General features: G+C 47.4%; 1 protein-coding gene across 5 annotated transcripts in view; it reads right to left on the bottom strand.

Annotated features, from left to right (window-relative positions):
• Positions 1-27,178, bottom strand: part of NEXMIF (neurite extension and migration factor) — a 174,857-nt gene that overhangs the window by 53,208 nt on the left and 94,471 nt on the right. For 4 of the 5 annotated variants that reach the window (XM_075513142.1, XM_075513141.1, XM_075513145.1 and 1 more), the window contains exon 2: positions 5,400-5,534. The exons of the other annotated variant lie outside the window; for it this stretch is intronic. The gene's annotated coding sequence lies outside the window, so the exon portion shown is untranslated. The remainder of the gene's footprint in view (positions 1-5,399; positions 5,535-27,178) is intronic. 5 annotated transcript variants of the gene reach the window in all.

Genomic DNA, 27,178 nt, shown 5'->3' with positions numbered 1-27,178 from the left:
AGACCACCGAGAAAACAGACGAGTCTCAACTCCGTGGCCGCTCCGCACTTGATGAAAATGTCTGCTCCCTCACACACACACACACAAAATTTAAAAAAAAAAAAAAATACAGCTCTCCCTGCAGCCAGCGATGCATACTAGATGACTGCCTTCTCAACATGAGAGCAAAAGGGCAAATGAATCACATTACACTCCATGAATAAAACCAGAGTCTTAATGCAACAGCGACTTAATGATTTCATTTTCAATGCACTAGACAGTTTGGCCTCATTTGCAGAGGTGCTGAGCACCCCCGAGTCCCACTTCAGCTAATGGGGACGGCAGGCACTTTGCACCTCGGGACTCTCCCCCGAGCCCCGCACGCGCCTAGGAAACTCTCCCACCTGGCAGGGAGGCTTTCCCCGAGGTTTGTGAAATTAAAAGCTGATAGCAGGGATGAGCCTGGGCCAAAGACCTTGGATCTCGACCTGCTGCACCCAGACCCATCCTCAGGAAGGCGGGATTAGGCTTTGCAGCTCTGTTTGAACTGTGCTTTTATTCCCCGCACAGTGAAGAGGAACCCAGTCCTGCCCGCCATGGTGCCCAGGCAGCCCCGCAGCAGAGAGCAAGCCCTGCGCTTGCCGGGACGTTTGCCGTCGGCACCAGGAGGCAACCAAGGTGTTCAGCTGGCCTGACTCTGCATATCCCCTACGCCCAAGTCGAAGGAGATGGTGGGAAGAGCCGCCTGAAATGGAAAAACCGGCATTTCCCAGCTACCCCCTCAGCAAGGTGCTCACAGAGCCGTTATGGAAAAGCTCGTAGCGGAGGGACGGCAGAACAAAAATACATCCCGCTGTCACTGCGTTACTGGAAAGGGGCTTCCGCAGCAGACCAAAGCCGGCCAAGCGGCAACAGCAGCACACACGCAGATCATGAATAAACCCTGCTCGGACCCTGTCGGGGTGCCAAGCATGCCACCTCCCGTTCCCGAGCTTTTTGGGCTCCCTATGGCGTTGAAAACAACTCCTGCTCCCGCTTTGTTTGGTAAACCTTGCTGTTTCCTTTTAAACATCCTCCTGCGCTGGCAGCGCTTCTCAAAGCAAGCCCCGGTGCCCACGTCCCCATCACAGCCAACACGCCGGCAGTGCCGGCGGCGTGAGCTGCACCCTGGCCTCGGCACCATCCTTCTCTGGAGGAATTAAAAAAAAATAAAAGACCTTCACAATATTCCTATGTCTGTTTAGAAAATACATCCCAGGACAACCTCTCCAAAACAACACCAGCCCTCTGGCAAACAAAAAGAAGTCAAACGCAAACTATTTATTGCCAAAACCTCTTCCTTCGTTGTAAAGTACTGTTTAATTTTATCCCTTAGGCATCTATTATCTCATAGCCCATATTATTTTTCCAGCTATTACTGCTTAATTTTCCCCATCCAAAAAGTACGTACAGACACAAGCCAATTTCCGTCTTGGCATAATTGTTTATGAGAAACAAACAGCTGTTTCACTGGGGTCCTAACAAATAGATGGTGAATCGATGCTTCTCATCTCTTCATTAGCTTCCCGCAAGAAACCGGCTGCCGTCACGTGTCCTCCGCCGCCGAGCATCGTCACCCTCCCCGCCGCAGCCACCGGCGAGCGGGGACCCTCGCTCATCGGGGGGGCCCTTGCAGAGGGAGGGAGGAGAAGCCGGGGGGGATCCACCGGAACCCCCCGTTTACAAACTCACGCTGCAGTGGAAATAAGGGTCTACGCTGAGCATCTACATTTCTTTTTTTTTCTTTAAATAAAAGCTGCTGAATTTTAATCAGAGCTTAAAATAAAAAGTAGAAACCATGGCTAATGGAATATGCTTATCCAAACGCTTGGACTGCTTCTCTTTTCCCATTTCTGGTAGAATTTGTTCGCTTTACCGCTTGTTGGTTTCGTTGGGGTTTTTTACCAGCAGAGCTTCTGTGGGGTCTGAAAGTTTTTTGCAAAATGCTACCGCTGGCCACGTAAGTAAGCGTGGGACCTTCTCAAGGTACAAAGTCCGTAACCCTCCTTTTACGGAGACCGTGGCAGTGTGATTGCCCGTGCAGCGGCCAGCGTCAGCCAGCGCAGGAGGGAGCGAGCACACACCCGACACCGGTGGAGGTTTGCACAGCAGACCCCAGGAAACAACCTCTGCTTCCCAGACTACAGCACGGAGCGGGCAAAGAATGGCAAACAAGCTTAGAAACTCAGATTAAAAAAACGATTGAAGCAACTAAGGAATATGCAAAATTGCAAAATATTGTAAAGGCACACAAGAAGCTAGTCGGAGTTACTAGCAAAAGCTGCGAAAGACAAGGTGTGTCTGTCTGTCCGCATGTGTCCGATGGACAGAAAGCTGGGTGCCGATTCTGGCCTGCATCCCCACGAGTATTTTCCATGCAGAAGTATGTAATTCAGCCTAATGCCAGTTTGGGTTAAACATTTGCTGAACCATTCTTTTCCTTTAACATGCAGCTATTTACGGTAGCGTTGGGGCACTCGGTGCTTGTGAAGTTTACTTTTCACATCGTAAAGCTCCCGCACGTCCAAGGGTTCCCCAGGAAGCGGGCAGAAGGGGATTTGTGATAGCGGAGGGGAAAAGGAAAACATTTCTAAGGGACCACGCAAGAGCCTAAATGGGCTCGGCACCGGGGTACGGGGGCAGAGCATCTCCCACCGTCGACCCTGTCTTGGCAGCCAGCCTCAGCTGGGTGGCTTTTGGGGACAGGGCCCGCGTTGGACACGGGGATGGCAGCAAGCCTTTTCAGCCCAACTCCTCGTGCCAGCCTGCCACACACAATGCAAGTGGCATTTCTTCTGCTCCTCCTTCATTTTAATACTTTATTCCTGCTTTCAAGAAAAGGCATCGCTAACGTTTTCCTTTCTGTCACCCGTCCTGGCTTTAGATGCTCAATTAAAAAAAAAAAAAAGCTCCAAAAGCAGTTGCAAGCAACAGTTCTTTGCAACGCTCTCGTCTTGTCCAGTGGGTGTAACCGCAGCAAATAGAAATTGCAAGCAGAGGCCGAACAGCAATGAGTCAGGAAGGCAGAAAGGCGTGAAAACAAAATGAATGGAAAGGCAATAAACCCGCAATATTTCACCATCGGTACTGAGTTCCTGGATAACCTCCATCTATCAGCGTTATCAGTGCCTGGGAGCTCACCGGAGCTGTACTTACAGTACATTAGTGACATTGGCAGAGAAGAGGCTGCGGCTACGCGGGTACATCACCGTGCCACGGGCCGAGGCCACCACGAGCTGCATAAGGGCAACAGCCATCCACCATCTCCAGCACCTTGGGATTCTCCTCCAGAACAAAGAGAAAAACACTCAAGCTTTTACCAGCGTCCCATGTGAAGCAGAGGAAAAAAGTGACAGGGCAATCCCAGGCAGCAAGATGCCCTGGTCCAGAACAGGGATCAATCCAGGAAAGGGATCGATGATGGATGCATGTGCTGAAACGCTGTCCTGCTTGGGGACGCTGTCCTGCTTGGGGACCCTGTCTATGAAGGAGGAAAAAGGTTCACACATCTCGGGTCTGACTCCAGCAGCAAACCAGGTGTACTGCTTAAGGAATAGAAACCTTAGAAATATATTTAAAAAGGAAAGATGTTCCCTGTAAAAAGCTGGAGAACAATTCAAGGAATCGAATTAGAAAAGGGAGACCCTTTTCCAGTTCCCCCCAAAAAACACCAGTGCCCCTTCATTCCCCATTTCTCATGAAGGCACAAAGCGTAGCAGCTCCTCTTTGGGGTCATGACGGGCAACTCCCTTTTCTCTGTATCTGTATCTACAAAAAGATCATAAAAACATTACTAGGAACCAGAGGATGGGGACTGCTTTGATTCTTTATTTTCCGGAGCACCAATTACAAAATACCCTGACGATCGGTCCACTTCTAGAAACAACCACTTACTTTCCACTCCTGAGCAAAACGATCTAGACAGCTGCCTGCAACTCCTGCCCATGGCTGCCCATCCCTCGCACCATCCCCGCCACGGCGGCAGGAGACCCAGCCACGCTTCCAGTGCAAAAAGCAGTCGCGTACAGGCTTTGCCTGCAAGTCAGCCTCACGGCATTACACAGAGAGCTGGCACCCCCCCAAAAAAACGGGGCTCTGCGTCCCCCTCGACGACCTACGGCTCGGACGCAGGTTGGGGCTCCCTGACCAGGCTGCGAATAAAAATCACCACTCTCTCCCCAAAAAGAAGCTAATTCCCCATTAGCGTTGCAGAAAACTCAGGCAGCCAGCAAGAAGAAAGCTTTTTAAAGAGATATAAAAACAGGATTTTTGTATTGAAACACATGCCACAGATGGTGTAGCAGACGAGGATTAATTCATGAATCATATTTCTTAAATGATACAATCTCTCTTTTCGCTTCCATACTTTCCCTTTTTGACTCAGAAGCAGGGATTTAAGATGCCCTTCCCAGATATGAATTTTGCATGAACAAACATTGCAGGAGTAAAAAAAAAAAAAGCAGCAATAAACCAGAAAACCCAGATGTTTAAAGCTAAGTTCTCAAATGTAAGTGAATGCATACCCTGTCCATTACGAAAGAACATGTGTGGAAATGCAATATATGCAGGCACAGATCTGGGACTAGGGTAGGAAAACGCATTCCCTAACATTTGGAGATTACTAATGCTTCAGCCAGGGTTCTGAATTTCACAAAAGCTGATTTTATATCTCCTCCTATCTTATTCGCCACCCTCGCAGCAAAAGAAAAGCCTTAAGGCAAACATTTCCACCGAGAGGCCCTCCTCGCTCTGCCGTTCGGGTTTGTCCCTCCTCCAGCCCCCATCAGTGCTCTCCTTCGGAAAACCCTGGCGCAGGCACCGGCAGGTTGCTCTCCAGGAAAAGCTCGCGGAGCCCACAAAACCAAGGGGATTGCAGAAAGCAACAGCAAGCCCAAACATCCTGCACCACGCAAACAGATCAGCCATAGCTCACTACCGTAGCTGAGTAACGCTTTAAGTGGAAAAAAGAGAAGGAAATGACAAAAGAGCTCTTCGGTAGCAGGAGATGCCGAACTCCCAGCTCCTTCTCACCTGGAAAGCTCTTTCAGACCAGCCAAACCCACGCAAAGCCCGTGACCACGCGCCGGTGCAGAACCACCGCTTCCACCCAGGCACGAGCGCAGATGGAACCAGGGCCAGAAGAGGTAGTAACCAACATTCAAAACTCCCAGCACGCTGCCCTTCTGGGCACCTTCTCACCTGCCACAGGTGCTGCTATACCTTTCTTTCATCACCAAATCAGCATTTCAGTCATTTTTTCCACTTTGCACATAAAGCAGCTGTGTATATGCTTAACAGCTTCTTTATACAGCCTTGCACTTACTATTGTAGCTTTACACACAAAGCTTCAAGTTAGAATAAGGGCGAAAAAAATTACTTACCCTTAAATTATTTCAACCTTTCCCTGCTTTGTGTAAGACGTGGGCTTCTCTTTTGGTTACTATTTCCAGATTTGGTCTTTGGGTAGGTGAATGGAAGAGGAGAATGAAAGGAGTTGTATTTGATGACGATGGAGACTGTAAAATAAAGAGAAGCACTTTAGTGCAGAACACTCCTCTCTATACATACATATCAGATTAAATTAAATTAAATTAGTGACACCTACATAAATGCTTCCTACTGTTTTTATGCACACATACAAATATCACAACTGTCAAGGAGAATGCAGCTCTCAGCGATACGGCAGGGGGGGAAAAAAAGAGCAATTTCTAAAATGGAAGGAAAGAAAAAAATCTACCATAACAACCGGCATTTGAACAGCAGCAAAGGGGCTTCCAGTGGTTTGCAGGAGGGCAGGCAGGCCACCAGGCAGCTGCCCAAACCGGGCTGCCTGCGAAAATGAAATGGGTCGAGACTACATGGGAGCACCTGGAACGGGCTTGAGCAGAGGACAGCGTGGAAGGAGCCCGGGTAGCAAAACCGCAGCAACAAAACCTGACAAACACTCTTTTGCTTCCCAAAATACTACATCAGCTCAACTGCTTTTGAGAAAGCAAGGAAGGAGCAGAGAGTTTCGGGAAACACAATTCACCCATACCCTGTAACGATGCAAGGACTCCTAGCACAGGAAGGAATTAATAATTTGGTCACCGAACCAGCAAGTACCCCCCTAAAACCCAGATTAATCTCCCACCATCTGCTTTAATAGCAGAATTTCTGCTAAGTGGTTTTCCCCTACACAGACCCACATATCCATGTAAACACACAAACAAACCATTTGGCTTCCCGCAGTCACGGGGTACGCAGCTGCTCGGAGAAGGGCTTGGTGCCATTGACACAATGCCAAGGTTGAATTCCTGCCATCCCATTTACTCCTACACCTCTCCCCCCGCCGACTCCGTGCCCCGCTCCCGTGCAGGCTCTTTAAGGCTGCCGACTCATCAGGTGAAGCGCCTTGGGCTACCTCCCCTCCGCTTGCCTCCCCAAATCACTGTCCATTTAACACGGCAGGTTGAGATCCTTAAAATATGATTTCATTCGAAGTAACGGAAAAAAAGAACCAACGCGGGAGGAACTGACTTCCCCATCGTTATTTTTCTCATGACGACGACTCTCCCATCTTCTGCATGCAACTGGCATCTCCAGCACCGTCAGCCCCAGCCCGAACACCGAAAGCACCCCCAAAAAAGCGTAGTTACAAAATTAGTGAGAAGATGGCACGCCTGCTAGTGGAACAAAAAACCAACCCGAGTCAAGGACTGTCCTTATTTGGTTGGAAAAGCACAAAGGTCACCGCAAGTAGTATATAAAAACACATGCTAACATTGAAGAGGTATAAACATAAGACTAAATAAGACTTCTTATAACCAGCTCCGTATTTAACACTTGCCCAGTGGCCTTTGATAAATCCTAGGCGCTTTAACAAAGGAAGGAAGCTATTCATTGCTATTTAGCAGAATAGGGAAAGTAAAGCACAAGAGAATAAAGCTGCTCAAGACATCAAGGACCAAGTCAGAAACAAAAAGCCAGGTCTCCTCATCCAGCTCCTCCACCGCTGAACACCCTGCTAGGCTGCCGTATTTAAATAGAAATACTATTGTTAGCCGTAAGCAATGCAGACTCATTAACATTTATTTTAGTGTTATAAAATATATTTTTAAATACTTGAAGAAATAATCCGGAGGAAGTGCTAAAGCTCTGAGCGTATTTTCAATATGTCCCAGCTTTTCCAGAGAGATTTCAGACCTCCTGGAAAGACACAGACCGTCTTGGAGGCTGCAGCACGGGAGCGTGCAGATACCTCCAACCAACCCAGAAAAGCAGCACATGCAAATTCCCTGCCCTTGCCTCTCCTCCCAGATTGTTCAGTAAGAGGCAAATCTAAAAATGCCGTTGATTTGAATTACTCATGGACAGCAGAAACCCGAAACTATCATTTCCCACATGTTTTTAATGTGTGTGGGTGTTTATATGTGAATAACACTTGGAAACAGAGGAACCCGATGCCTGTAGAGACACCTCCTCGAGGAGCACGCCAGCAGAAACCCCTGCCAGCGCACACAACTCCTGCTGGAACAACTTCCACGGAGCCCAGAGTCAGCGTGCAGGTCCCGGCCAGACTGCACCTGATCCCGAAAGCTAATGGAGACAAGCCACGTTTGCAACTTCTAATTAACCCAGCGGAGCACGAGCATGACTGGGGAGAGGGAAGACAGCCTCTCCCATCCTGGTGAGGAGCAGGCAGCACGGGCAGCAGCCCTCACCGATCCCGTAAGCTGCCAGGAGAGGGTTTGGGGGGTTGGCAGTCAGTGGTGGTCTTCCCAGTGGCATCCACAAGTACATCCAGAGAAAAACCATTGTGCAAGAGGATGCCGAGCCATAGGGGCAGAAGATAGATTCAATGCAAAGAACAGAAACCAGAGGTAGACGCCGACAGACGGAGCACAGTGCCCTATTTCTACCAAACCCAAATGTATCAAGAATACAGAGGACGCATTTTATCTTGTATATCTACTTTACAAGACAACTCCAGTTTTCCATGTGACCCAGCCAGCCTTGGGCCGCCTCGGACAAAGTAAAATGGGAGGAAGCAAGGAGGGAGAAGAAATAGTTTTCTTCTTTTTCGTTGTCAGAAAAGTTATTGCACAGCTAGCGCTTTACAGGCTGCCCATAATTTCAGAGTGGTCTTTAATCAGTGTTTTTGGGGGGGGGAGGAAGAACCAAGACAATTTCTGCAGTTTCAGCATGGGTTCAATGCCGCCCGCTGCAGTTTGCCAGCCCGAGCTCGGAGACGGCCCCTTCCCCAGGACCGACCCACCACCCCGCCGCCTCACCCCAGGCACGGGGCGGCCGGTGGCAGCACGTCACGATGGAGCTGGAGGAGCCGACGCTCCAGTATTTAAAGCCACTCATCCTTTCCCCAGCGCGGAGATGGAGGGACGTGCTCTGGAGCTCAGCCACAGTGGTCCCTGGCACTGTGCAGATGGCAGTGGTTTGGTTACCCGGTGCTAAACGCAATCTGCACAAGCTACAGCACACACCAAGTTCAAAGTCTAAATGAACATTTGTTCTACAACAAAACACATTGCAAATGATCCTTAACAAATTTTAACTGTTGGTACAGTCAGATAAGAGCACAGTAGCATATATCATACCCTGTTGTTATTGCAAGCTCTGTGCTGCTAAACATATGAGTGGCAATGCAGAGAGATCTATATTTTGTATTTTGGTATAAATTATAGAGCAGCATAATAGACCTGAAGAAGCAGCTCCGCTCCTTCCTGCATCACTTCCTTCACGTTTTTAAGCCCATTAAATTTCTTCCCATTTAGTCGCTTTATTTTGGTTCCTTGCTGCATAAAATTGTTCCACGTTCACCAAGCGGCGAAGCCGAATAAATAATCACAAAACTTCCCTGCAAAAACTCCGAGAGCTCTTACGTAAAGCAGAAAGGGTATCAGCAGATAGAGACAACTCGGAGGCAACCTGAGGTTTGGTATTCTGTGTCAGCTTGACACACAGGGGAAATAACCCTTTAATCCAGTGCAGTGTATTTCATTTACTGTAGTGTTATCCAGTTCGAAGATGTTATGAAAGGAATCCCCGGAGAGACTTAAGACTTCAAAACCAGCCCGAGTTTGAACTTAATTCCACCGTTGCAAAAGGCTGTAGCCGTGGAAGATGACCTTTTCCATACCTTGCATGCCAGGAGCCATTCTGCCTCATAATGTCAAGCCAAATTAGAATATTCTCTTTTTGTTTTACTCGGGATTTTGTTTTGTCTTTTCTTTTTAATTAAAAGCATCTGTCACTATTAATGAAAAAAAAAAAAAAAAATCAATAACACAAACAGATTAAAAATGGTGACGTCAAGAGAGATGGGGAGAGCCAAAAAGCCGGGTATTAACAGAGGGACTTTCGCCTCCGCGTGAGCTCGTCGCCAGAGCCCAGGTGAGAACCGAACGAGCATCGGTGCCATCTCCTTGCTGCTCATCGCCCAGCCGAAACAGAAGGATGCTCTTGCCCCACCGCCACGCCGGCCTCCCTCCAAATCCCACCGGCAGCGGGAGCTTGGGTGGTCTCTCTCCTCTTCTCGGATAGGAAGGAAGAGGGGAAAAAACACCTTTAAAGTGCAGATCTCAAAGTTGTTCAGGTCTTGCCAAGGTTATCCTGAATAAAAGTTCAGATATATTTTTTAAAAAGACCATAAATCCAGGTTAGGGAAACAGAAGCTGGTGGAACTCCCTGTGACGGCAGGGATGAAGGCGTGCGGTCTGATCTTCAACCAACGGCAGGAGCTTCATTGCCCAAGGGGTATTTCTAAGCAATCCTGCAGGAAGCTTATTAAACAAGTTGTGGAAATCCCAGTTAAGGTTGTTCTCTGGTGTTAATCCCACCCATGGACTTCACTATGTTGAGGTGAACCGTAAAAGGCCAGTTTTCACTCGCTGCATCTTACAATTCAGATTGTGAATGTAATTACATGTAAATTTACATTTTCCAAAAAGACGGTTCTCCCACAAAATACTAAATTAATTACAAAACGTCTTCATAATGTGAAATTATTTAGCCTGTTAAAGCGGTACAAACAGCTTTATTGTATCATTAATAGTTAGAAGTGTTCAGTCAGCACAGTTGAAAAAAATGTAAACTAAATACGTCAAGGATACATTGCTTTCTACTCCCAGTATTTTTTTAATGTCTTATTTCATGGTAGATAAGTGAAAAATCTTTTTACCTGCCTTAGTGAGAGGCTCATTTACTCATGCAAATTTAAAACCAAGTGTCATAATACAATGAAATTATAAAAACATATCAAAAAGAAGTTAGCGAGTCACTAAATTTAGCTCCTAATAGAGTTCAACCTGTCTTATACAGTTGTATGTTAATGGGACGAGCTACAGTGCTCTGTAAACATCAGAGCGCAGCTTTGAAACCATCACACGTGCACGGGGTTTCTGGAGGAAGCCCTTCAGGTTTACAGCCTTCCACACCTTCATCTAAGGGAAACTCGAATTTTGAGCCCAGCCAAGGTTACGAGTACGCCTAGCATAAAATAAAATTAAAATGCATCGCAAATGATCTCCGTGCAAGCGCTGGGTTCTGCGGAGCTGCTTTGCAAACTCCGGTACCGGTGCAGACCTCAGGTGATTTGCAGGCTAGATACTTAACATGCGTAGGGATTTTCTAAATCCGTACAAAATATTATGGCTGACATGGTGAAGCGCTGACTTTGCGGGCTGGAAGATACTTAGCAACTTAAGGGCTTGGCTCTCAGTAGATCCAAGTAACAAAGAAAAACCGGTGCCTCTGAAATAACGGCAGCAAACCACGCGCCGAGGCAGGAGCAGGATCCCGCGTCACAACTGGCTTATTTACTTGCTGATAGTCCGAGGACGGCACTGACACGGGGTCTTTACTCTCAGGAACAGCCTCTTATTGCAGGAGTAAGCCAAGAAGATGAAAGGGTTAGAAGAGAAGGAAACGGCAGGGCCAAGGTTAAGATACGACCAGTCCGTCTGGTAGACCTCCAATATTCATCAAAACCAAAGCACCAATTAGGCACAGCGGGAAAAAGATGCCTCCGCAGAGAAATCGGCCTAAGATATAGGGAGGCATTTTCCTGAAGATGATAACGGCCATACCCTGCCCATCAGATCGGGCTCGGGTTTGGGTCCCGGCCGCGGGACCCCCCAAGCTCACCGATGGGGCGGCCGCAGCAGAAGCCGCAGGCGGGCAGGGAGCGACGCTGCCCCGGGCAGCCCCCACCGGCTGCCGCCCGCTCGACTGCAGCTGAAGCGTGAAGTTAGGGCCCAGCGCCCCGTGAAAGGCAGAAACAAAGGTTCCCTGTGCTTCCTGACCTGGCAGAAAATCGTGAAAATAAGACCCTGTAACGAGAAGAGGTAAGGGAACTAATGGAAAAACATCAAATTGTATTAAGGGCTGTGTTAAAGGTTTACAACAGAGTCTCCAGACAAGTCCACTGATATTCCCAAACCCTTATCGATCCACAGGTCAAACCAGAAACAGAAAACATCAATTTTAAAAAAAATCACTTGTTGTGATACAAAAAACCCACCCTGTCCCTATGCACAGGTAAATATGGAGACCTTTCCACACGAGAAAAAGATCTGCCGCAGAGCTATACTGTAACTACAAAATCACTAGCCGGTCCCCGTCCTGTAAAACACAAAGGCTCATACAAGGAATTAGGGAGATGTCCTACATAAATGCTTTAATTAATTTGTGAAATTTTGCACCCTTCTTGGAGGCGTGCGACATGGCACTTCTTGCTCCCTTAGATTGCCAGAGTTCTCAATTTTATTTTTATCCTGAGTTAGATATGAATCAGGATTTGCAAAAGACAAAACAACACACTGTAATCATCCAGCATGCCAATTAAACTAAAAGATACCCTGGAAATTAAAATTAAATGCCATATCTATGAAAAGAAACAGACAGCTTCCTCAGAAACAACAAAAAAGCCCGTATTATAGGAACACGACTGTGGCAGTCCAAAATCGTAGCCGAAGCAGTTATATAACTTACTATCATCCTTCACATCTGCATACTGTAGATCTTCATCAAATTGTGTATGTTTTTGCACATTTATCATCAAGATTTATTGAAGTTGATTCCATAAATTTCATTTAGTTGTTCACTGCTGCTATTTGTTTCCAAGGCAACAAATGCACTTTGCCCAAGCTGCACAGTAAATCATGATTGTTCGGAATTTGGGGGTCCCTGCCCCTCGTGCTGCAACTCCCAACGCAAACAACAGCACCGGCTCGGCAGCGGCAATAATTAGCAACAGATTTGGTGGGCATTTACAAAAAAAATAATCCACGCTACGGAAGAAAAATGCAAAACTAAGCAGGCAGACAGTGGGCTGCCGGCAGGCAGATAGGATTCATGCAAAGCCCCCTCTCCTATCTCATTTACACCTCGGATGGCTGGAGGTTGAGAAATCCATTCGCGGGTACAGGAGGAGTCGGAAGGCTCTTTCTGCAAAAAACGATGATAAGAAAGTCGTCTTCTCATTGTAGTCGTTGCAAAAGGGACAACTACGATAGTCAGGGAAACAGAAAAGCGGAGGATTTACAAACGTTGCACGCGAGCCTGCGTCTCCCCCATGGGCGGCATCCCGTGGCTCTGCCTCTGCGGGCACGGGGAGCAAGAGCCCGAGGCACAGAAAACTTGCAGGCAACTTTGGAAGTTCAGCTCTGGATAGGAAAAAACTCTCAGTCTAAATCGTGATAGCGTAGCGTTGTTATTTCAGTTTTCAGCAGCTGAACTGCAGGAGGTGGACAAGTCCGAGCGCTTACTCGGAGCAAGTGTTATTGCCCAATTTCATGCTATTCGACAAGCGGCATCAAAGCTGTCCCATCCACGCCACCACGACAGCGTTGAAAACGCTCCGGAGCCACCCAAACGCCGCACCTCTCCCTTTGCACTGCAGACCTGCAGCATGAGTGGTACTAACAGAGGATCGCTAAAACACCTTTTAAATAAAGGGTAGTAAAAGAAGAGACCACGACTGCAGGAAGACAAAAAGCAAACGCAAGAGACCGAGCTAGAACACGCTCTGCGCTCCCAGAGACTCCTCCGGGGAAAAGCCTCGCGCAAAAAGCCATTACTTCAGCATTTCTAAAAACAAAACCAATCTCATACGCGATGCTGATATTTTAATGGGACACGACGTTTTTTTGAAAGACAATGCAGTTATTTTTGTTTATCTGTCATAAGCAAATATCCATGACTGCAAAACCGCCATATAAGAGGTAGCCGACAAACTCAGCACACCGATGCCAGCCAGTATGGACCGAACTGGAAACTTTACAGTGTCAATCAGGGAAACCCACATTCAGCTTCCAAACCCAGTCACAGGAGTGCCATGTCACTGCAGCGACCGCAGAGGAGCCAGCCCCGATTCATCCAGTGCACAGGAAGCTGCAATCCCTTCCCTTTTTCCCTTTATTTGAAAAAAAAAAAAAATCACTCTCAACCCCTCTTTGTCGGATAGCACATTCCCTTGGATTCACGCATTATTCGCAGAGCAATCAACAAAGACAGCATCCCTGATGACAAAAGCCACTAGTTTTGCCGCTTTCAGCCCCAGAAATGTTAAAAGATTGTTTGCTTTGTAAGTGCAAGTCCACATTTAAGAGGAATAAGGAATTTGCTGTAGCAGGCTGGATCAATGATGCAGCAAGCCAAGCATGCGACCTCCAGCAGGGTGGCTGGGTCCAGTGCTCCTGGAAACAATAAACTGACCTTACGCCGCTCCTGATCCACTGCGCAACGCAGGAAACGGGGAAAAAACTTACTCCTGACCCTTGATGCAACGAGGTACCTCCCTCAGCTATATGAACTGATGGTTCTTATTAACGCTATTATTATCGGGCATACAAATATTCATCCCCTTCTCCCTTTCATTGCAATGACTGGCATGCGAGACGCAAACCTGGCTTTCAGAGTCGTGACACTGGTACGACGGAAGCAGGATAGATGGAAATGAAACAACATCACCTCCAGTTCAATCGCAGGGAAGAAGAGCCCTCTCGTTGTCACGTTACAAAGATGGAGCACGGCGGCAGCGTGCCGGTCAGCAGCTACGTCCCAGGCAGCGCCCGGGTGTAATCACCATCACGGGCAGGGATGCTACCTGGGGTTAACAACAGCCGCTAAACACAACCTCATTTCTCTGATAGCAGCAAATGAAATCCACCCTGCGAACACCATCATCTCTTCTAACAAGAGACAAAGGTACCATCGCGCTGCTCATCAGGCACCGAAGTGACAAACTGCATTAACTATCCCAATTAGAGGAGAGCTCCGGTGCTTCAGCCTCACCCCTTCGCTCACAACTGAGGTCTCCGCTGTTTACGTGAGCGTGAAAAATAACACATTCCAACGGCAGCTTCTCGTTTTACACTACAATAAATGAAAAGCAACACAGAGGTCACAGTCCACGAATCGCCCTCTTCTTTCACGGACAGCGTTGGAAACGTACGGTCCTGCACTGGGGCAACGGCTGGAGAACATCCCCACGCTGCTGAAAACATCTAACGTAAGAGCATTCTCCAGCCAGCAGCACAAAAGCAGAGAGAGGGTATAAATAGCCTTTGAGGAGGATGTATAAATAGCTATAGGTAACATTTGTATGCTATAAAAATCCTCCATTTTTGGCCCGGCTTTGCAAGCACGAGTTTCCTTTCCCAGTGCTTTGCTCATGCTTTGGGGACCGGCTTCCCCTTCCCTTCCAGCCGCGCATCGGGGAGAGGGCAGGGACTCCTCTGAATCCCCTATTACACCCTCGGAAGAATGGCAGGTGAGTGAATGTCCCTTGCCAGCTGTTTAAAAGAGATCCTATCAAGGCTGATGGGACCAAAAATTGGATATGTTGGGCTAGATCCTTCCGGGGGTTACAGGCATGGGGCGGCTAGGGGCTGGAGGGGGGCTGCGACTTAACATGTCTTCCTTAGACATAAAAAACAAGCAACTTCGCGCATGCACACGAGCGCACGCACATCTCACGTTCGCTCTCCCTCTCCAAAATAAATACTATCTGCCCTCTGAAGTAAGAATCGCGAGCTGCCAGCCTCTGAGCTGGGTGAAAACACATCGAGGAGCGCAGCCGGTGCGTGTGCATGTGACACAGGCATCTGCATATCACGCCACCCCTCTGCCTCCCTCCCTCCCGCTCGCCGGGTCCATTCTTACCAACCAGCAGAGGATAAAAATGCTCTTAAAAAGACCTAATTTTCCTCCCCGGCTATTTGTCGGCAATGCAGCCCACGGGTTCGCGCAGCCAAAGGAGTGCTCCCCGCTCAGAGAGGGAATTTCATACGGTGACAGCCTCGGCTGGGCAAGGCTGTCCCCTCTCCTCTGCCGCAGTATCAGCAGCCCCAAAGATGCTCCAGCCCAGCCCCATCACTCTCCACATTTCCCCCCTGGTTCTCCCCCAGACGAAGCAGCATCCTGGCACACCCGTCCGGCCACGATCTCGCCTCACGTCCTTCTAAAAATCTCTAAGGAGGGCACAGCGAGGCCAGGGAGGGAGCAACCCCCTCCCACGCCGCCTCCCCCGGCGCGCGGGAAGCGGGGCTGCAGAACAAGGCTTGGCGATGAGCGCTGGCAAAGCTCGCTTACCACCCGGTGAGCAGCTCCCCGTGGCGTGCAGGTGGCTCCTTTGATTTCTGATTATTTCTCAGCCTTGCTTCTGGCTGGCACCGTGCCTAGGCCAAACTTTGCAGCGAGCGGGTCACCCCACCGAACAGCCTCTCCAAATGGTCTCTCGGAGCTCGTGCACCCGCGGGAAGGGAACGTCTAGCCCGTGCCTGCAGGCGTGGCTGCGCCCCAGATTGCCCCGGGGTGGATGGGACCCGCAGTCCCAAGTGCCTTTCCAGCACGGGGTCCTCACCAGTGTTTACTGAATGGTGCCTGAGCAAAAAAAGCCACACACGGCAAGGAGAGTGCACGAGGGCTTCAGACGGGAGCTATTAGAAAAATTCCCGTTGAAAAAACTTGTGTTGAAAAACACTAATTCATCGAGGCCAAACTGTTGTGCGGGAATACGTCAGCTTTAGCAGAAATCCCACCAGCAGTTGCCTTGTAAACCCAAGACACCCAGAGCAGCTCACAGCATCATCTCCCAGCCAGGGAGACCTAGGTCCAAGTCCCTGCCCTGGCCAGCTCCGGCCAAGCATCGGCTCCCAGACCCCTCCGGGGGCACAGCGCATGGAGCAAAACCAGCGGAGCAAAACCACCCAAGGGCGAAAAAAGGCCCAAGTGTAGGGACAAGCCACCGCAGAGCAGCAAACCGCCGGGTCAAATCCGCACCTCCACAGGTAACAGCAGCTACGCCGGTCCCGCACTCTTCAACAAAGGAAGCTGAAGAGCACAAGACTCTGCTGGGGAATTTCGGCATTCCCAGCCTACCGTACAGGCAGCTGGTTAGTTTGGCCTTTTTTTATTTTGCACAAACCCTGCTTTAATTCCCCCAGCGTTTCGGGCACGTGTGTTTCTGAATCTGGGTTTGGCCCTTCTGCTGAAGCTCCGTGCATGCGAGAGTGCCTAAACACAGCGGGGACTATTCGTATTTGTGGGAGAATGAAGGAGCTAATTCAGGGCTTTGGCGAGATGAAAGGAAAAACCTTAATTAAAATAAGTTTTAAAACCCATCAAGATTTTTTTTTTTTTATCTTATTCAGATTAGCAGCCATCCTAAGATTACACTCTGAATCTAAATGTACTGCTTCTCTTCAGACGTTGTGGGCTTTGCACACAAAGCCCTTAAGACATCAAAACCCGTGCCAACCTAATAAAGTAAAAATGGGGGGAAAGTACATCTGACAGTAACTAAAATTACGTAGGCTTCCTCAAAGAACGCAAGTAATGCCCTTATTTTGTAAAAAACTTCCTTCCCCCATCCCGGCTCAGAACAAGCACTCCTGGAAGCACACCGCTGTTAACGCAGGGTCTAAGCAGCTCTTCTTCTCGCACGAGAAAGCTGCCAGCGAAAGGGCTGGTTCACCCGCGGGTTTGCACGATAAGCCGTTGCACTGCAAGTTCTCCGGAGCCGGCAGACACCGAGAGGGGCAACTCGACTGAGCCACTCTGACCACCCCGTGCTGGGCTCCAGGCACAAGTCTTCATCCTCAGCCTAGGGAACCTCGTCCCAGGGCAAAAGTAGGGGTGGGACAAGGATACGCTTCCATGGCAGGCTGATTTTTAAAGAAAATTCCCAAATAAGAGCCGTTGAAGCTCTCTGCACGTTTGCAACACTCACATTCATCCCGACAGAGACGGAGTAATGAGTGATCAACAGCGCGTGATAAATGCAATTTATCATCACGGTTCCCCAACCCATGACTTCGCTTTCACCACTGCTGTACGTAAACCCCAGACATATGTAAACCCCAGGCATACGTAAACCCCAGGCATCCACCAGCACCTTCTGCAGAGAGTTTTTTTTGAGCAACAACTGAAGAGTTACAGCAACGGTCTCGCACAAGCGTGTATTTACAATGAAGAGCAAGCACAGAGAGGGAGAGTCTTCTTACTGTAATTCCAACTAAAAAAATTACGTTAATCGTAGGGAAAAGCTGTCCTGCTCGGAGGTTTCTCCAGTAACACCCGTCCTTACCTTCTCGTCAACTAACCGCCCCCCCGCCCTGGAGTACAGAACAGGATTGGGACCGCTCGCTGCAACCGCAGCCCTTCCAGCCCTGCCTTCGGGGCTACGTGGCTGAGGCAGCCTGCCTCGCTGCGACGTACAGCAAGGCAGGGAGGAGGAAACGCAGCGTTTCCGAGCAAACCGTGCCGTCTGACAGATTTTTGTTCTCCACCCCCGCCCCACAGCAGCCTGAGTGAGTGCATTATCTGTATTGCATACCAGGTACCATTAGTTTGATATTGAGTTTGCTTGAAGAAAAAGAAGAAGCAAATCAATTTCTTGGGAGGATAAACTTGCAGCTAAAGGGAAAAACTACAATTACACTTTTCAGCCATGAAAAGTAAATCAGATGGTGCTGAAATCCCAGCAGAAAACACAGATTAATTAAAGTCTGCACTTTCTAAATCTGTTATTCAACTAAACACAGCTGTTAAAAAAATGATGCCTTTGCTGTAATTTTCATGTACATTCATACCACTGAAATGCAGCGAAAAACATTATTAAGTGCGTTCAGTTAGCTGCTGAAGTCGTACAGGAAACGAAAGCACGCATGTATGTTTAATTATGACAAGGATTGTCTTATTTAAAAGCAGACATTTTACTTGGGAGCTCAAATGCTGTCTCCAAGGAAGGGATCGAATTTATTACAATGGGGCGAGAGCAGGAAGGGAACCTTGAGGTGGAGCAAACCGGCATCGCCCCAGCAGGGCGGGAGCTCAGGGCGCTCCCTCCTCCTGCATCAGCGGCCCCTGCCCACGGCACGCGCCATCCATCAGCCAGATCCCGGCACTCCTTCTGGTGCAAAACCACTTGTACTTCCAAGTGCTTTTGGCCATCTGTCCGTCACAGGCAGCGCTTCCCAATTTCACTGATTTCATTAACCTTAATATATTTTAAGATCTTACACAGAAGAAAAAAAAAACCCAACCAAAAAACAGTTTCCTTACAGGGCCTCATCTAAAACCCATCAAGGCGAAGAGAGGCTTGGTGCTGAACCCTGCTAGCTTCGGATCAAGCTCTGCTTCCACACGGAGCCAATTTATTCATCAGGAGACGGCACAGTTACCGACGCAGCGCTCGGTGCCGGGAAGATCGTACGAGAGACGCAACCCGGTCCCTCTGCACGCCCCGATCCCCCCCAGGCTCGGCGGGGGGTTCTGCACAGGGTGCGTAACGCTGGCAGCACACAGCTACCACTGACACGCTGTCAGGTGGGGAAAACACGACATGCCTGAAACAAAGGCTTGCCTTCTTTTTTTTTCCCCCTCTTAGCTCCAAGTCTACATCAACGATCAAAGTGGAGAGCTCCTTGCTCTGTCACAGAGGGAAGCGAAATTGCCGTGATTTGAATGCAACCTAAAAGGCACTCTGCAATTCAACTCAATCAGTGTAAACTTACTTCCCAGCCCTGACGCAGCTGTTCCTCCCCTATGGAAGAGAAAATAATACTTGAACCTTGCCTCCTCTGCAAGGGGGAGAAGGCATGGGAGAGCCCTCACTGCCTCTCAATCCTCCTGAAATCATTTCAGCTTAAAATATAATTAGCATGATCTAATACAGTAATATATTAATATTGGCAATAGCTGCTTGCCTTAATATCAGCCTGTAAAGCCTCTCATAATCTAGTCTTGCGATCGCTGCAGTCAACGGCTTCACGGGGTGAGCGCCGGGTAGGAGCTTGCACGGCCCGGCCCAAACGCAGAGCTCTGTTAACCGTGCAAGACGAGGACGATGCCACCGATGCACGCTCGCAGGTATTCACACCAGGGGAGGACTCGGACCCGCGACCTCAGAGCGGGGAAAAGCCGCCCGGCAAACACCAGCGGCTGGATTGCCAATGCTGAATCACAGTGGCTCTACAAGACAGCAACCGCGGGTCTGTGAAGGTCACCTAGTGACAACACATTACAACGTCTGGAACTGCAGTTACAACTTGTAGCGTAATGAGTCCTTATTTGCATTTAACCTGCAATAAAAATCACTATATTTTCATCCCACTCCTTTTTTTTTTTTTTTTTTTTTTTGGAGAAAAGCAAAATTGGATGGGAAAAAATATCTTCAGATTTGGGGATGCTGTAAAAAAGTGTTCTGAGGTCCAAGGAGACCCCTGAGTCTCTACATTATATGTAAGAAGAAATGTGTTGTATAAACTCGTCTAAGCAACTACTCCAGAACTTCACAGAAAAAGACACTTCTCAGTAGGTTTTATTGTCACTGGCTTTTGCATAAAACACCTCACTGCATCTACTTATTATTACTCCTCTACCTAATCTACCCAACCATGTCAAGCATGCACCTTCTACAAGTTCCTGCAACATGATCAACTAGAAGAAAAAAAAAAACAACTAAAACCAAGGAGGTATCAGTAAAAAAGAGGAGCTGTATTTTTTTCAGGGATGAGCAAGATGCACTGGTTACAAAGTACTTCCTATAATCTTCCATTACAGGGTGAAGGTTTTAATAAAAAGAAATAAAAAGAGCTCACATTTTGATCTTTTCCCAGAGCTAGACATGGTTTAATTAGCTTGATCTCATTATGTAAACTGGAGAGGAAAAAAGAACACCATTAAAGCAATATCCCACTGGCAAATGAGACAACCTTGACATCAACTAAGATATTTTCTTGGAAAAGTCTCCCCTGCCTGCGATGCAGCTTCCACACCTCTTCCTCATCACAAGGTCTTCATCATCCCACCTCTTCCAGCTGCCCTGCTCAATTCAGCGGCATTTCTCGGTTTCTACTCCCCTCCAAGCAGCCGGAAAAATGCTGGTAGTAAAAAAATCGAGCTAGATGTTGACTTGGTTCTATTTAGCCTGAGATCATTCAGCGTGTTCTTTAGAAAAGCTCAACTGGAACTAAACATTGCCATAATATACTCCATCTGTTAAAGTACATACTTTTGTAATAACACATTTAGAATTCAATAAGAAAAGTGAGAATTACAAACAAGGTGTCCATAATGAGCCTCAATATAATTATTAAACCAGATAAAGTAGGCCTGGTTTTCAATACAAGAAAGTTATTTGTACCTTAATGATAATGAAATGTAAAAAGCATCTGTAATTTCCGCTGAAATGTATTGCAGAAAGTCAACTTAGTGCACGTCACTTTGTTAAGACTATTCTTATTATTGTGTTTGCAATGACAGCAAAATGCTTCTTAGTTCCAACTCCTGGGATATATAAAAATATGATTAGAGCACTATAACAATACAACAATGGATTAATTTGCCCAACCATTACATTTGGATCTGACAGACTTTTATAATTTATTTTACCAACTGAAAGGTGGTTATTTTGGGATCCTGCCTCATAACAAAGTAGTTCAGTGCAGCATTTTGAAATATTTTTTTCTATTCCAGCACCGGCAATACTGCAAGGTTACAGCGATTCTCGCCTGTTTGCCTGTCACCCTGAGCTTTTGTGCTAGCCCTCTGCCATGCCTTTCCCTGTGATTTAGCTTGGGCTGCTCCGGCGCCGGAGCTGAGCTGCCTACTCAAAAGGGCATCGCACATCCCACAGCCTGCAAAACAACAAGGCGGTGGTGATTTCTCTGGTAAAACCGTTACCCAAGTAAAAGAAAGTGACGTTTTGGGGGGATGCTTAACAGTATTACCTCCACCAGGAAAGGAGAGCATAAAGAACTAATCAGTGTCGAACACTATAGCTAGCAAACGTAGACCAAAAGGTATGGAGAAATCTGGCCTGAAGGGCAGACGATATAAAGGAAAATAATTAATAACTCATCTGCTGAACGTCAATGGGAGCCATCCTCTACAACCGCAAATTCAGCATGGAATAATCACAGATTATTAGCAAATTCATGTGCTCACCCTCAAGTTAGAACTAATGCTGTTTAGAAGGGAGTGGAAGCTGCCGTTTTGGCCTAAAATGGGGACCAGAACCAAGTTTTTCAACAAAGCAAAAGCCTCTAGGACCTCAATTATGGTGCTATTCAAAAGGAAGTGAGTATGCAGAGGCAGGAACCACCCAACGATCAGAAATAAAGACTAAACCAGAAATGCGCAACACCGGTGCGATACCGCGGACAGGACAATCAAACAGACCTGCCCTCGCTCTCCTCTTGCCATCAGCACCACCAAGCTTGGTTTGACTGGACCCAAATTTCACATGTTAAGGCAAAATCCCTTCCCAGACTCTTTGCCCCAGTCCTGACCACTCTTCTGATGACTCGCTCTCTTAAATTTACTCCTCTGCTATTTTCCTCCAGGTGCCCTGGCTGCTGTGGCTGCTGGACCTGGAGACCACCCTGCTCCCAGCATCTCTCCCAGGATAACATCCCCACGCTGCTCAGTACCTCGCGCTACAGCTGCACTGCCACACGCAGATATACAAACACGTCCTTAGCCAAATACGGAAGAGTCGGCAGGACCTAGTTTAAGGCTGAGCTAATGGAAAAGCATTCCAGCTTTCAGGAGGCAAGCCATGTATTTTGGGATCACCAGCACTGAACCACACATGGGTGGTCCAAGCCAGCTCTCCTGTCATCAGCCTGGTCATTAGGAGCACAGTTCTGACCCCTGGGGTCTTGTCCCATGGAGACCCAAAGGCAGGAGACTCTTCTCCAGCTGGTCTAAATCCACCACAGAGGATGCTCAACATTATGGAAGAGACCATCTTCTGCAGGAACTACTTGATAGTTTAATGACATTATGGGAAAATAAATATAAGCGCTATGTTTCCGTGAGTCAAGACTATATTCTCCGTTTCATACTCTTGTACCTGTTTTACACTCTTTGTACTACACCATAAACCTAGATTGGCAGCCTCGCCATGAGAAAAATAAAGTCTTTAGTCTTGTTTTGAACGCCAGTATCTGACATTAGCCTTCGCTGTCCTTTCCCCAGCCTCTCGAACCATGCTGTTTCTTCTCATCTACCCTGAACGCACCACAAGCACCCCCAAGATGATGGTGCTGCCTGGGTTAACAAGCAGAAAAATTAATGCAATGTCCCTTTTAATTGCAGTGGCAAGGCAGAGAAAAGAAGGTGCAAAGGGATGCTTTACTTGCTCATGCTCTCTGCTTTTAGCCAACACAGACTGTCATGCCGTAACTCAAGAGGCACGGCGCACTGACATTGTAAAAACCGAGAGCTAACGTAGGCTTTCCACAGATTTAACCCATCGCATACAGATAACACGACTACTTCATTTCTGGATCATTGTTTCACTAACATCCTCAGCTTTTAGGCAATGAGACTTGTTATGTAGCAAACTGCCCAAATCGTCATAGAATCACTGAACGGTTTGGGCTGGAAGGGACCTTAAAGATCACCTAGTCCAGCCCCCCTGCCATGGGTAGATCAGGCTGCTCAAAGCCCCATCCAGCCTGGCCTTGATGTTGATCTTGCAACAGATTTTTTTTTTCCCCTAAAGGAGATTTTAAGGGAGTAAGAAACGTATCTTCTCTTCATCTTCCCACATAACTCAAGTTATTTTGCAATTAACTTTTATGCTTATTTTCGGGTTTTACAAAAGCGAATTTGGCCAAATATAATATGCCCCATGCCCTTTTTCACTTGAGAAGCGAGAAAAACAGACCAGAATCTTCCAGGTTATTTCCAGGAAAGAAGAAAAACAATGATGGGGTCAGGCTCAGCAACACGGCTATTAAGAAGTGTCAGTGAAGTTTTCTGAAAGGTCTCATGCTCCAAGTTTTTAATTAAAGTCATAAAGCCTATAAAGGATCTATTCCAGATCTTCTTCCCTGGAGAGTTTGGGGCAGAAGCTACTGGGCGAGGACTACAAACAAGATGTGCAACTGGCATCTCAAAACGGGCACTAGGCAAGAAGGATGGATCTAAAAAAACTTGAATTTTCAGAGGTTTTGAGCAGTCTGAAATACTCGGATCTACATAGAGTATTTCATAAGCGTTTTGTCCCCTCCCCAGCCTGCAGTAAGACTGATTTACAAGCTAGATAGAGGGATAGCATGGATTTCGGAAACGAAGAGGAGGATAAAGGACAAATGCAGGCACGCGTGCATACGGAGTCATCTTAAAACTCTTCCTGCCCTGCTTTCCATATGAAATCATATGAGCTTCCCATTCATTACTATCGGTGCTCTTGCTGGATTTGGATGATTGCCCGATTGCTACTGTTGCCAGAAATCCAAAACATCAGAGGGGTGATTCACTCGATGCCTTGACAGCTCTGGAGCTGGGCTGAGGAGGGCGGGGGGAACCCAAAAAACCAAATACCGCGATGGAGTCCTCTCGCATCCCGCCCGGCTGCCGCTGCAGCAGGAGCCGCTAACGCAGGTACAGTCATCGCGTCGAGCTGCGCCTCTCCCGCGCGCTTGCTGCGTTACCGAAGGATGGCTTTCTCAGCAGCAGTAGCGAACGCAGCTTTACCTGTATTTTCTTTGTCCGCACCACAGGAGCTAATTGTCGTAATAGAGCAAAACTGTATTTCCATACTGGCAAAGCTCTTCCACGTAGATGCCGTTTAAGTCTTGTTTATATGGTGCTCACTCATCCAAAGAGTTAGCAACTAGAGAACAAGAGGGGCTTTGTACCTCCATGCTCTGCTATGTTAAAAATTGATTTAGCATAATGGTTTCAAAGAGATTAAAATCCAATTTTGTAAATCAAAGCAGGAACTGTACTGAGTCACTTCTACAGCAGCAGAAAAGAAACTGCTGTATTCTGAAAACGACAGTTGCAGCCCTGATCCTCTGTGAATGCGGAGAAAGTAATTAACCAATCAAAACCAGTTTAATAAGCTGTATTTTACTGTATGCATCTGCTCTTTATCCTCACATCAATAACAAGATGGGATTTTCATCTGGAGAAGAAGAAAAGGCAGCATCTGGGTTAGCCATGGCTTCTCAGGTAGCACCGTCCAGCTGACCCGCTCGGTGTGGAAGGGCTGTTTATGGCAAAACCGACATGAGATCCTTTCTCCTCAAAGTTATTTATCATCATTCAGGATTCAGCTTTGCCTTATTGCAGTTCTATAAATTGCTTTAGCGTTAAATGTCGTTAAAAAAAAAAAAAAAAAAAAACAAACACAAAAAAACCAAACAAAAAAACCCAAAACCAACACAACAAACCACAAATGGGTAAAATAAGATAAATTGAGATAAAACAAATGGGCTCTGCAGATTTCCTAAGAACTCCAACATACAAACTATCTCCTTCAAGGAAAACACATTCCCTTTAATAACCTGGATATGCAGATATAGCTGTAAAGCAAAAAATCCACACGTTCAGAATAATTTATAGTAAGTATCTTTGATGGTTACAGCACCTTTTGAAGAAAAATGCAGACATACTTAACAGGGCCTGATGCATACCACGCAGCACGGAGATGTCAGGTGATGCAGACAACCCAGGACTCATTAGGTCTTTTAAACAAATTTTGCATCATTTCTTACAAGCAGTACAGAAACCGTATCACTAATTCGCATATGAAAAAGCAATCTGAGCTTTAAAGAACACCTGAAGCTCTACACAGGCACGTGAGAAATCGTGGATATCCAAGCTCATGGATTTGCACAGATGAGGTGGAGTTTGGGTTTTTTTTTTTTAATTTTGTTTTCTTTGAGAGGGAGGATAGCGGCCTTTTCCCTGGCTTGCTTTTCAATGCAGAAGTTAGCCTTGTTTATGCTACTTATTTCTCACCTGAATCAAGAAGATCTCTGTGCTGCTTCATGGAAATGTTTTGCGTCTATCAGCATTCCCCAGCTCTACAAAATCTATTCTACAAAATCCCTGCGGAAAGATGAGGACTTGTCCCAGGGACACATTTAGGGAGGTTTGGAGCCACGGAAATGGGAGGTGGGGAGGAAGCCCCCATGTCACAGATGTTATCCCAGTGAATTTTATAGAGCTGGGAGCAACGAAGAGCAAGTAGTCCCAAACTTCCCATTGAGAAGAGCGAGATTAAAGAAATTCATATAGAGAACGGCGCACACAGGCATTGGTAGGAAGGGCAACATGAGATCCACACCACGTCCTCGGGATGCAAAAACTGGAAAGGCCCTGGCCAAGCCCAGATCCGAGACAACGACTCCGAAACACCTGAAACAAAGCAGGTGAAGTTCTTCACTCATCAACACGTACTCTTTTGTTTTGGCATTCACTCGAAGCCTCCACCACAGCGTGCTGCAGAGGTAGGTGCCAGGCACTGCCGGCTTTGCATCCTCCTAACCCACACGGAAGAATCCTCCCTTCTCCTCGGCTGGCCAAAGCAGCGCGTCCCAGCACCCTGGTGGCTCTGCTGGCTCGGGCACCCCGGGGAAGGAGACGGCCGGGCTCCGCAGGGGCAGGTCTCCCAAGCACGGCAGCTTTGCCAGCTCTGCCCATGAGCAGGCACGTGCCACCGTGCCCGTCCCCAGGAGGATGGGACCTGTCCTGGTGTGGCTCAGCTAGGGATTAAGAAGGGGAAAAGGGAAGGAAGAAACTGTTCCTTCTTCTCCCACCCGCATGTGAACCAAATATAAACATCCCTTAATTAGTAACACCCTCCAAATCTCCCACAGCTGCAGTTTTGATGGGCATTTCATCTAATCCAGCAATTTTTTGCATGAAAAGCAACCACCTTAGCCACGCTCGGATGATTACTGATTTAGCTGGATTTCTGTTGGTGCCGGGTTAACTCATGATGCTGTGAGCATCCAGTTGTAGATGGCAGGCATGCCACCAGGGGACAGAGACGACCTGCCTTGGCTCCAGCTAGGGTTTCCAGTCCAACTCCAGAATTTAACAACTGGAAGAGAACTTGCATGATCACACTGGTACAGCCAGCAAAAAAAGTCTCTCCTCCTCCTCCTTGTTTTCCTGAAAATCTGTGACAAATGCTTTGGAAATGCTGCCTCAACCTGCATCTGTCTCTCACTCTATCATCATCAAGAACCTTCAACATACAGCAGCAGCTCTCACCTCGCGAGTCTTTAGTCCCGTTGCTTTTCTCTCAAATGAAGTCGTAAGAAAACCGGTGTGCTATTGTTTCAAGGAGAAAATGATCTTCCACCGAGAACTCAACGGCTTTTCCAGCTTCCAGCTTGCAGGAAGGGTCCCTTCTGGGGGCCACCGGTTGCCACAGACTTGGGACACCCCTGAGGTCCTGGCCCACCACTGGTCACGGATGAGGAGCGAGGAAAAAGGTACTGTACTGAGAGATGGCCCGAAGCAAAAAAGTTATGCAAATGAGAAAAATGAATATTTAAATAAAACATCTATTAAGAACATATTAACTCTGTCAATCAGTATTCACTTTTGCTTTCCTGTGCGCACGTTCGGAGGGGCTGCACAATAACCAGTTTCGGTTTTTCCAGGGTATATTTAGTTCTGTATTTAGAAGTGCAGCTTCCTGAAAGAATGTTTTTTTAAATGAAGTGCATTTCCTTGTGCAAAGGAGAACAAATTGCTACTTAAACTTTCTTCTATTGTCTATTTGCCTGCAATTTCCACCTCATTTACAGCCTTTTTGTGTCTGCCCTTTTGTTTAGTTTTACCTTTGACATTCTTTTAATTTCTCTTCAGAGATACCTGACACCTTTACATTAAACTCACAATA

This window comes from Mycteria americana, chromosome 10 (assembly GCF_035582795.1).
Source record: "Mycteria americana isolate JAX WOST 10 ecotype Jacksonville Zoo and Gardens chromosome 10, USCA_MyAme_1.0, whole genome shotgun sequence".
NCBI lineage: Eukaryota > Metazoa > Chordata > Aves > Ciconiiformes > Ciconiidae > Mycteria > Mycteria americana.
This window is presented reverse-complemented; position numbering and strand designations above follow the sequence as displayed.